The sequence below is a fragment of the Triticum urartu genome, chromosome 4 (assembly GCF_003073215.2).
Source record: "Triticum urartu cultivar G1812 chromosome 4, Tu2.1, whole genome shotgun sequence".
NCBI classification, from domain to species: domain Eukaryota; kingdom Viridiplantae; phylum Streptophyta; class Magnoliopsida; order Poales; family Poaceae; genus Triticum; species Triticum urartu.
Window position 1 is genome coordinate 420,064,647 of NC_053025.1, and position 10,864 is coordinate 420,075,510.

Below are 10,864 nucleotides of genomic sequence, written 5' to 3' on the forward strand. Positions count from 1 at the left end.
GTCCGAATAGGACAAGGAGGGGGGCGGCGGCCCCCTTCCCTTTCCCTCTCCCTCTCCTTCCTATTCCCTCCGGTGGAGAAAGAAAGGGGGGGGGGGGGGGGTGAATCCTACTTGGACTAGGAGTCCAAGTAGGACTCCCCCATGGTGCACCCCTCCTGGCCGCCAGCCTCTCTCCCCCTCCTTTATATACGTGGGCAGGGAGCACCCCAAAGGCACACCAAGATTTCTCTAAGCCATGTGCGGTGCCCCCCTCCACAATTTACTCCTTCGGTCATAGCGTCGTAGTGCTTAGGCGAAGCCCTGCGCGGATCACATCACCATCACCGTCACCACCCCATCGTGCTAACGGAACTCTCCCTCAACCCTCTACTCGATCAAGAGCTCGAGGTGTTGGGGAACGCAATATTTCAAAAAAAATTCCTACAATCACACAAGATATATCTAGGATATGCATAGTAACAAGAGGGGAGAGTGTGTCTACGTACCCTCGTAGACCGAAAGCGGAAGCGTTTAGTAACGCGGCTGATGTAGTCAAACGTCTTCGGGATCCAACCGATCTAGTAGCAAACACACAGCACCTCCACGATCTGCACACGTTTAGCTCGGTGATGTCCCTCGTACTCTTGATCCAGCTGAGGCCGAGGGTGAGTTCCGTCAGCACGACGGCGTGTTGACGGTGATGATGAAGTTACCGACGCATGGCTTCACCTAAGCACTACGACAATATGACCGAGGTGTAAAAACTGTGGAGGAGGCACCTCACACGGCTAAAGATCAACTTGTGTGTCTATGGGGTGCCCCCCTCCCCCGTATATAAAGGAGGGGAGGAGGAGGAGGGCCGGCCTCAAGGGCGCGTCCAAGGGGGGGATTCCTACTCCTAGTAGGAGTAGGTTTCCCCCTTTCCTAGTCCAAGTAGGAGAAGAAGGAAAGAGAGGAAGAAGAGAAGGAAAGGGGGCGCCCCCCTAGCCCTAGTCCAATTCGGTTTGGGCTAGGGGGGCGCGCGCCACCTCTTGGCCTGCCTCCTCTCTTCCACCACTAGGCCCATAAGGCCCAATAACTTCCCGGAGGGGGTTCTCGTAACCCCCGGTACTCCGAAACTTATCTGAAATGACCCAAACCATTCCGGTGTCTGAATGTAACCTTCCAATATATGAATCTTTATGTCTCGACCATTTTGAGACTCCTCTTCATGTCCGTGATCTCATCCAAGACTCCGAACATCCTTCGATACATCAAATCACATAACTCATAATACATATCGTCATCGAGCGATACGCGTACGGACCCTACGGGTTCGAGAACTATGTAGACATGACCGAGACACATCTCCGGTCAACAACCAATAGCGGAACCTGGATGCTCATATTGGTCCTACATATTCTACGAAGATCTTTATCGGTCAAACCACATGACAACATACATTGTTCCCTTTGTCATCCGTATGTTACTTGCCCGAGATTTGATCGTCGGTACCATCATACCTAGTTCAATATCGTCATCGACAAGTCTCTTTACTCGTTCTGTAATGCATCATCCCATGACTAACTCATTAGTCACATTGCTTGCAAGGCTCATAGTGATGTGCATTACCGAGAGGGCCAAAGATACCTCTCTGATAAATGGAGTGACAAATCCTAATCTTGATCTATGCCAACTCAACAAAACACCATTGGAGACACCTGTAGAGCATCTTTATAATCACCGAGTTACGTTGTGATGTTTTATAGCACACAAGGTGTTCCTCCGGTATTCGGGAGTTGCATAATCTCATAGTCATAGGAACATGTATAAGTCATGAAGAAAGCAATAGCAATAAACTAAACGATCATAGTGCTAAGCTAACGGATGGGTCTAGTCTATCAAATCATTCTCTAATGATGTGATCCCGTTCATCAAATGACAACACATGTCTATGGCTAGGAAAATTAACCATCTTTGATTAATGAGCTAGTCAAGTAGAGGCATACTAGGGACACTTTGTTTTTCTATGTATTCACACATGTACTAAGTTTCCGGTTAATACAATTCTAGCATGAATAATAAACATTTATCATGATATAAGGAAATATAAATAACAACTTTATTATTGCCTCTAGGGCATATTTCCTTCAGTCTCCCACTTGCACTAGAGTCAATAATCTAGATTACACAGTAATGATTCTAACACCCATGGAGTCTTGGTGCTGATCATGTTTTGCTCGTGAAAGAGGCTTAGTCAACGGGTCTGCAACATTTAGATACGTATGTATCTTGCAAATCTCTATGTCTCCCTCAATGACTTGATCGCGGATGGAATTGAAGCGTCTCTTGATATGCTTGGTTCTCTTGTGAAATCTGGATTCCTTTGCCAAGGAAATTGCACCATTATTGTCACAAAAGATTTTCATTGGACCCGATGCACTAGGTATTACACCTAGATCAGATATGAACTCCTTCATCCAGACTCCTTCATTTGCTGCTTCCGAAGCAGCTATGTATTCCGCTTCACACGTAGGTCCTACCACGACGCTCTGCTTAGAACTGCACCAACTGATAGCTCCACCATTCAATAAAAATACGTATCCGGTTTGTGAATTACAGTCATCCGTATCAGTGTCAAAGCTTGCATCGACGTAACCGTTTACGAGAGCTCTTTGTCACCTCCATAAACGAGAAACATATCCTTAGTCCTTTTCAGGTATTTCAGGTTGTTCTTGAATCTTGATAGCTGTCCGGTGATCCACTCCTGGATTACTTTGGTACCTCCCTGCTAAACTAATAGCAAGGCACACATCAGGTCTGGTACACAGCATTGCATACATGATAGAACCTATGGCTGAGGCATAGGGAATGACTTTCATTTTCTCTCTATCTTCTGCAGTGGTCGGGCATTGAGTCTGACTCAACTATACACATTGTAACACAGGCAAGAATCCTTTCTTTGCTTGATCCATTTTGAACTTCTTCAAAACTTTATCAAGGTATGTGCTTTTTGAAAGTCCAATCAAGTGTCTTGATCTATCTCTATAGATCTTGATGCCTAATATATAAGCAGCTTCATCGAGGTCTTTCATTGAAAAATTCTTATTCAAGTATCCTTTTATGCTATTCAAAAATTCAATATCATTTCCGATCAGCAATATGTCATCCACATATAATATTAGAAATGCTACGGAGCTCCCACTCACTTTCTTGTAAATACTGTCGGCGTTCTCGGAACGGGGGTCCCCAGACTTGCCTGCCTGCGGCCTGCGGCGTGGCTCAACAGGGGGGCCCAGCACGGCCCATCTTCACCAACACAGACTCAAGACCCTCGCGAGGGGCCAAGCCTCGTGGGGCGGACAACGCGGAGCTTCCTCAGGCACGGCCTCATCAGGCTGGCTCGCGAGGAGGCGGAGAGATCAAGGCGGGGTACCTCACGAGGTGCCCGTGACACAAGCCATGACGACCAAGGGCGCCAGGCGGGCGCCAGCCCGCGCAGTGTCCTCCTTTCCCCTTTGGTGCAAAGGGGGCAAGCGCAGCCGCGGAGTACCGAGGCATCAGGGCAAAGGTTTCCATTTTGGTGCAACAAGACCAAGACCAGGAGGACTGCAAGACGGAGGTCATTGTGGAGCCCAAGACGGCGTCACCACCAGAGCTTTGTGCGGGCGAAGACTACTTTTGTCAGAATAACTGGCACTAGCTGTCCCCCTTCAAATTAGCCCGCCATTGTTGGCTCCCTTCCCGCTCGATATTTGGGAAGAGGACCAGGGCCTCTATAAATAGGACCAGCCACCCACAGGGTAAAAGGGGGGTTCAATCGATCGGCTGGAGATCGAAATCAGAGAGAGGACAATCGAGAAGAGAGAGAGAGAGAGAAGGGTGACTGAACTCCTCCCAGCAGTTCATCCCCCCAGCCAAGAACAGACCCTCGCGAGGCTGTTCATCCTTGTATTGTTCATCATCATCAGCCCAAGAGGCAATCCACCATACCACACACTGGAGTAGGGTATTACACCACAACGGTGGCCCGAACCAGTATAAACCCTGTGTCTCTCGTGTTGATCTTTCTGTAGCTTAGATCTTTGCGTGGCAGAGGGGTGCAGGTAGGTAGGAGGCAAAATCTCCGCGCGCACCCCAGTGTTCGAACCTCAAGGGTCTGCCAGAACCCAAAATCCGACATTTGGCATGCCAGGTAGGGGTGCACCGGAATTCGTCTTCCACCACCCCGTTCTCCTCCGACCATCACGCCCATGTCTGACACTCGTCGGGCCCACGCCGAGCGCTGGGCCGCTCTCGCTTCCCGCGTCGCCCAGACGGCCCCTGTTGGCGGGCGTCCTCGCCGTTCCCCGTCACCTGCCATCAACGCCGCCACCGGCCCGGCGGGGGACGAGCAGCAAGCATCGTCTCAGCATCCGTCCGTGCGGCAAGACGGCCGCACCGCTACTCCCTCGCTCACCCAGTTGGTTCTTCGTCCCGCGCGCTTCACGCGCCCATGGAGGCTCGAGCTACGCTCATCGCGGCAAACGAGCTCCTGCGCTACCATCCCGTTGACGACGTCTACGAAGAATGGCTCGACCGTGTCGCCGAGCTCGTCCGCGCCGCAGGGGGCTCTCCTGCGTCGTCCGTTCCGCTGCACCGCACCCCGCCCCGCGTGGGCGACGAAGCTCCGGCGGCGCCCCAGCTGCCTCCTCCTCAGGAAGGCGCCATGGCTCCAAGACGCGTGGCCCCTGGGAGGAACCCGCTCCGTCAGGTGCCAGCGCGGCAAGAGCAGAGCTGCCAAGAAGTCACTCGCCCGCAAGAAGCTGCCCGGGCGCTCCCTGCTCCAGCACGTCGCGACCATGCTCCTGCTCCCGCGCGTCAAGACCCCGCGCTGCTCCCAGCTGCAGCGCGAGGGGACATGCAAGACCAAGCTCTCCGCCACCCAAGGCCTCCCGTGGCCACAGCAGGCTACCGCGCCTTCACCACCGAGCTACGCAGCGTCGCGTGGCCCGGCAAGTTCAAGCCAGACCTGCCTCCTTGTTATGACGGCACGGCTGACCCTGCGGAGTTCCTCCAGCTCTACGAGCTGGGCATCGAAGCCGCCAACGGAGACGAGAAGGTCATGGCGAACTGGTTCCCCATGGCGCTCAAGGACGGGGCCCGCACCTGGCTCCTGAACCTGGCTCCAGGCACGATCTCCTCCTGGGACGAGATGTGCACCCGCTTCATCGCCAACTTCCAAGGTACTCGCGACCGGCCACCCGCCGTGAGCGACATGCGCCACATCAAGCAACAACCCGGGGAGACCCTGCAGAAGTACATCCAGCGCTTCAACAACGCACGCCTCAAGATTCCCAAGGTGACTGAGGAGGCCATCATCTCAGCCTTCTCCGACGGCGTGTGCGATGTCAAGATGAAGGAGGAGCTAGCAATGCATGAAGACCTGTGCACTTCCTTGGAGCTGTTCAACTTGGCAACCAAGTGTGCGAGGGCCGAGGAAGGGCGTCTCTCCCTCCACGAGCTGCCTGCCGCAGACCCAGAAGAGAAGAAGCCCAAGGCCAAGGATGTGAAGCGCAAGGGGGCTGCCGTGCTCGCGGCAGAACCAGACACCAAGCGGGGCAGAGATCAGCCCGAACCTTCCAAGGGCGGCCGGTACTGTGTGTACCACGACCTCCACACCCACAACACCAACGAATGTCAAGAGCTCCGAGCCGTGCGAGAAGGAAGGATCGGCCGTCGCCCTGACCGCGGTGACCGGGGCTACGGTCGAGGAGGAGGAAGGAACGCAGGACGCTGGTGTTGGGTTTCGTAGTAATTTCAAAAAAATTCCTACGCACATGCAAGATCATGGTGATGCATAGCAACGAGAGGGGAGAGTGTAGTCTACGTACCCTCGTAGATCGCACGCGCAAGCGTTGACACAACATAGAGGAAGTAGTCGTACGTCTTCACGATCCAACCGATCAAGCAACGAAACTACGGCACCTCCGAGTTCGAGCACACGTTCAGCTCGATGACGATCCCCGGACTCCGATCCAGCAAAGTGTCGGGGAAGAGTTCCATCAGCACGACGGCGTGGTGACGATCTTGATGCACTACAGCAGCAGGGCTTCACCTAAACTCCGCTACAGTATTATCGAGGAATATGGTGGCTGGGGGCACCGCACACGGCTAAGGAATAGATCATGTGGATCAACTTGTGTTTCTTTTTCTGTCTTTGGTGCTAGCCCTGCCCCTCTATTTATATCTTGAGCCCTGGGTCGAAACTTGGAGTAGAAGTCTCCACAAAGTCGGTTTCACCCGATAGGCAAGAGTCCTTCTCGGACTCCAGGGCCAGACGCCAGGGATCCCGGCGTCTGGACCCAGACGCCAGGGACCCTGGCGTCTAGCCCCTGGACTCCGCAAAACTTCCTTTTGCGCTTTCCAAAAACCTTGTGGGCTTTCCACTTTGGCCCAAATAAAGTGTTCTCGTACCCAAACATTTCGGGAAACATCCGGAACCCCTTCCGGTGATTTCCGGAACCCTTCCGGTGACCAAACACTATTATCATATATATCAAACTTTATCTCCGGACCATTCCAGAGTTCCTCGTCATGTCCGTGATCTCATCTCGGACTCCGAACAACCTTCGGTACATCAAAATGCATAAACTCATAATATAACTGTCATCATAACCTTAACCGTGCGGACCCTACGGGTTCGAGAACAATGTAGACATGACCGAGACATGTCTCCGGTCAATAACCAATAGCGGGACCTGGATGCCCATATTGGCTCCTACATATTCTGCGAAGATCTTTATCGGTCAGACCGCATAACAACATACGTTGTTCCCTTTGTCATCGGTATGTTACTTGCCTGAGATTCGATCGTCGGTATCCAATACCTAGTTCAATCTCGTTACCGGCAAGTCTCTTTACTCGTTCTGTAATACATTATCTCGCAACTAACATATTAGTTACAATGCTTGCAAGGCTTATGTGATGTGCATTACCGAGAGGGCCCAGAGATACCTCTCCGACAATCAGAGTGACAAATCCTAATCTCGAAATACGCCAACCCAACATATACCTTTGGAGACACCTGTAATGCTCCTTTATAATCACCCAGTTACGTTGTGACGTTTGGTAGCACCCAAAGTGTTCCTCCGGCAAACGGGAGTTGCATAATCTCATAGTCATAGGAACATGTATAAGTCATGAAGAAAGCAATAGCAACATAATAAACGATCAGGTGCTAAGCTAATGGAATGGGTCATGTTAATCAGATCATTCAACTAATGATGTGATCTCGTTAATCAAATAACAACTCTTTTGTCCATGGTTAGGAAACATAACCATCTTTGATTAACGAGCTAGTCAAGTAGAGGCATACTAGTGACACTCTGTTTGTCTATGTATTCACACATGTATTATGTTTTCGATTAATACAATTCTAGCATGAATAATAAACATTTATCATGATATAAGGAAATAAATAATAACTATATTATTGCCTCTAGGGCATATTTCCTTCAGTCTCCCACTTGCACTAGAGTCAATAATCTAGATCACATCACCATCTGATTAACATCGATAGTTCACATCATCATGTGATTAACACCTATAGTTCATATCGTCATGTGACCAACACCCAAAGGGTTTACTAGATTCGGTAATCTAGTTCACATCGCTATGTGATTAACACCCAAAGAGTACTAAGGTGTGATCATGTTTTGCTTGTCAGAGAATCTTAGTCAACGGTCTTTCACATTCAGATCCGTTATGTATTTTGCAATTTTCTATGTCTACAATGCTCCGCACAGAGCTAGTATAGCTAATTGCTCCCACTTTCAATATGTATCTAGATCGAGACTTAGAGTCATCCAGATCCGTGTCAAAACTTGCATCGACGTAACTTTTTACGACAAACCTTTTGTCACCTCCATAATCGAGAAATATTTCCTTATTCTACTAAGGATAATCTTGACCGCTGTCCAGTGATCTACTCCTAGATCACTATTGTACTCCCTTGCCAAATCAGTGCAGGGTATACAATAGATCTGGTACACAGCATGGCATACTTTATAGAACCTATGACTGAGGCATAGGGAATGACTTTCATTCTCTTTCTATCTTCTGCCGTGGTCGGGCTTTGAGTCTTACTCAACTTCACACCTTGTAATACAAGCAAGAACTTTTTCTTTGACTGCTCCATTCTTGAACTACTTCAAAATCTTGTCAAGGTATGTACTCATTGAAAAAACTTATCAAGCGTCTTGATCTATCTCTATAGATCTTGAAGCTCAATATGTAAGCAGCTTCACCGAAGTCTTTCTTTTGAAAAACTCCTTTCAAACACTCCTTTATGCTTTACAGAATAATTCTACATTATTTCCAATCAACAATATGTCATTCACATATACTTATCAGAAATGCTATAGTGCTCCCACTCACTTTCTTGTAAATACAGTCTTCATCGCAAGTCTGTATAAAACTATATGCTTTGATCAACTTATCAAAGCGTATATTCCATCTCCGAGATGCTTGCACCAGTCCATAGATGGATCGCTGGAGCTTGCATATTTTGTTAGCACCTTTAGGATTGACAAAACCTTCTGGTTGCATCATATACAACTCTTCTTTAATAAATCCATTAAGGAATGCAGTTTTGTTTATCCATTTGCCAGATTTCATAAAATGTGGCAATTACTAACATGATTCGGACAGACTCAAGCATAGATACGAGTGAGAAACTCTCATCGTAGTCAACACCTTGAACTTGTCGAAAACCTTTTGCGACAATTCTAGCTTTATAGATAGTAACACTACTATCAGCGTCTGTCTTCCTCTTGAAGATCCATTTATTTTCAATTGCTTGCCGATCATCGGGCAAGTCAACCAAAGTCCATACTTTGTTCTCATACATGGATCCCATCTCAGATTTCATGGCTTCAAGCCACTTTGCGGAATCTGGGCTCACCATCGCTTCTTCATAGTTCATAGGTTCATCATGATCTAGTAGCATGATTTCCAGAACAGGATTACCGTACCACTCTGGCGCGGATCTTACTCTGGTTGATCTACGAGGTTCAGTAGTATCTTGATCTGAAGTTTCATGACTATCATCATTAGCTTCCTCACTTATTGGTGTAGGTGTCGCAGAAACAATTTTCTGTGATGTACTACTTTCCAATAAAGGAGCAGGTACAGTTACCTCGTCAAGTTCTACTTTCCTCCCACTCACTTCTTTCGAGAGAAACTCCTTCTCTAGAAAGTTTCCGAATTTAGCAACAAAAGTCTTGCCTTCGGATCTGTGATAGAAGGTGTATCCAATAGTTTCCTTTGGATATCCTATGAAGACACATTTCTCCGATTTGGATTCGAGCTTATCAGCTAGAGGCTTTTTCATATAAGCATCGCAGCCCCAAACTTTTAGAAATGACAACTTTGGTTTCTTGCCAAACCACAGTTCATAAGGCGTCGTCTCAACGGATTTTGATGGTGCCCTATTTAATGTGAATGCAGCTGTCTCTAATGCATAACCCCAAAACGATAGTGGTAGATCGGTAAGATACATCATAGATTGCACTATATCCAATAAAGTATGGTTATGATGTTCGGACACACCATTACATTGTGGTGTTCCAGGTGGCATGAGTAGTGAAACTATTTCACATTGTTTTTAACTGAAGGCCAAACTCGTAACTCAAATACTCTTCTCTACGATCATATCATAGAAACTTTTATTTTTGTTACGATGATTCTCCACTTTACTCTGAAATTCTTCGAACTTTTCAAATGTTTCAGACTTGTGTTTCATCAAGTAGATATACTCATATCTGCTCAAATTATCTGTGAAGATCAGAAAATAATGATACTTGTCGCGAGCCTCAATATTCATCGGACCACATACATCAGTATGTATGATTTCCAACAAATCTGTTGCTCGCTCCATTGTTCCGAAGAACAGTCTTAGTCATATTGCCCATGAGGCATGGTTCGCAAGCATCAACTGATTCATAATCAAGTGATTCCAAAAGCCCATCAACATGGAGTTTCTTCATGCGCTTTACACCAATATGACCTAAACGGCAGTGCTACAAATAAGTTGCACTATCATTATTAACTTTGCATCTTTTGGTTTCAATATTATGATCATGTGTATCACTACGATCGAGATCCAACAAACTATTTTCATTGGGTGTGTAACCATATAAGGTTTTATTCATGTAAACAGAACAACAATTTATTCTCTTACTTAAATGAATAACCGTATTACAATAAACATGATCAAATCATATTCATGCTCAACGCAAACACCAAATAACACTTATTTAGGTTCAACACTAATCCCGAAATTATAGGGAGTGTGCGATGATGATCATATCAATCTTGGAACCACTTCCAACACACATCGTCACTTCACCCTTAACTAGTCTCTGTTTATTCTGCAACTCCCGTTTTGAGTTACTAATCTTAGCAACTGAACTAGTATCAAATACTTAGGGGTTGCTATAAACACTAGTAAAGTACACATCAATAACATGTATATCAAATATACTTATGTTCACTTTGCCATCCTTCTTATCCGCCAATCACTTGGGGTAGTTCCGCTTCTAGTGACCAGTCCCTTTGCAGTAGAAGCACTTAGTCTCAGGCTTAGGACCAGACTTGGGCTTCTTCACTTGAGCAGCAACTTGCTTGCTGTTCTTCTTGAAGTTCCCCTTCTTTCCTTTGCCCTTTTCTTGAAACTAGTGGTCTTGTCTACCATCAACACTTGATGTTTTTCTCGATTTCTATCTTCGTTAATTTCAGCATTACGAAGAGCTTGGGAATCGTTTCCGTTATCCCTTGCATATTATAGTTCATCACAAAGTTCTACTAACTTGGTGATGGTGACTAGAGAATTCTGTCAATCACTATTTTATCTGGAAGATTAACT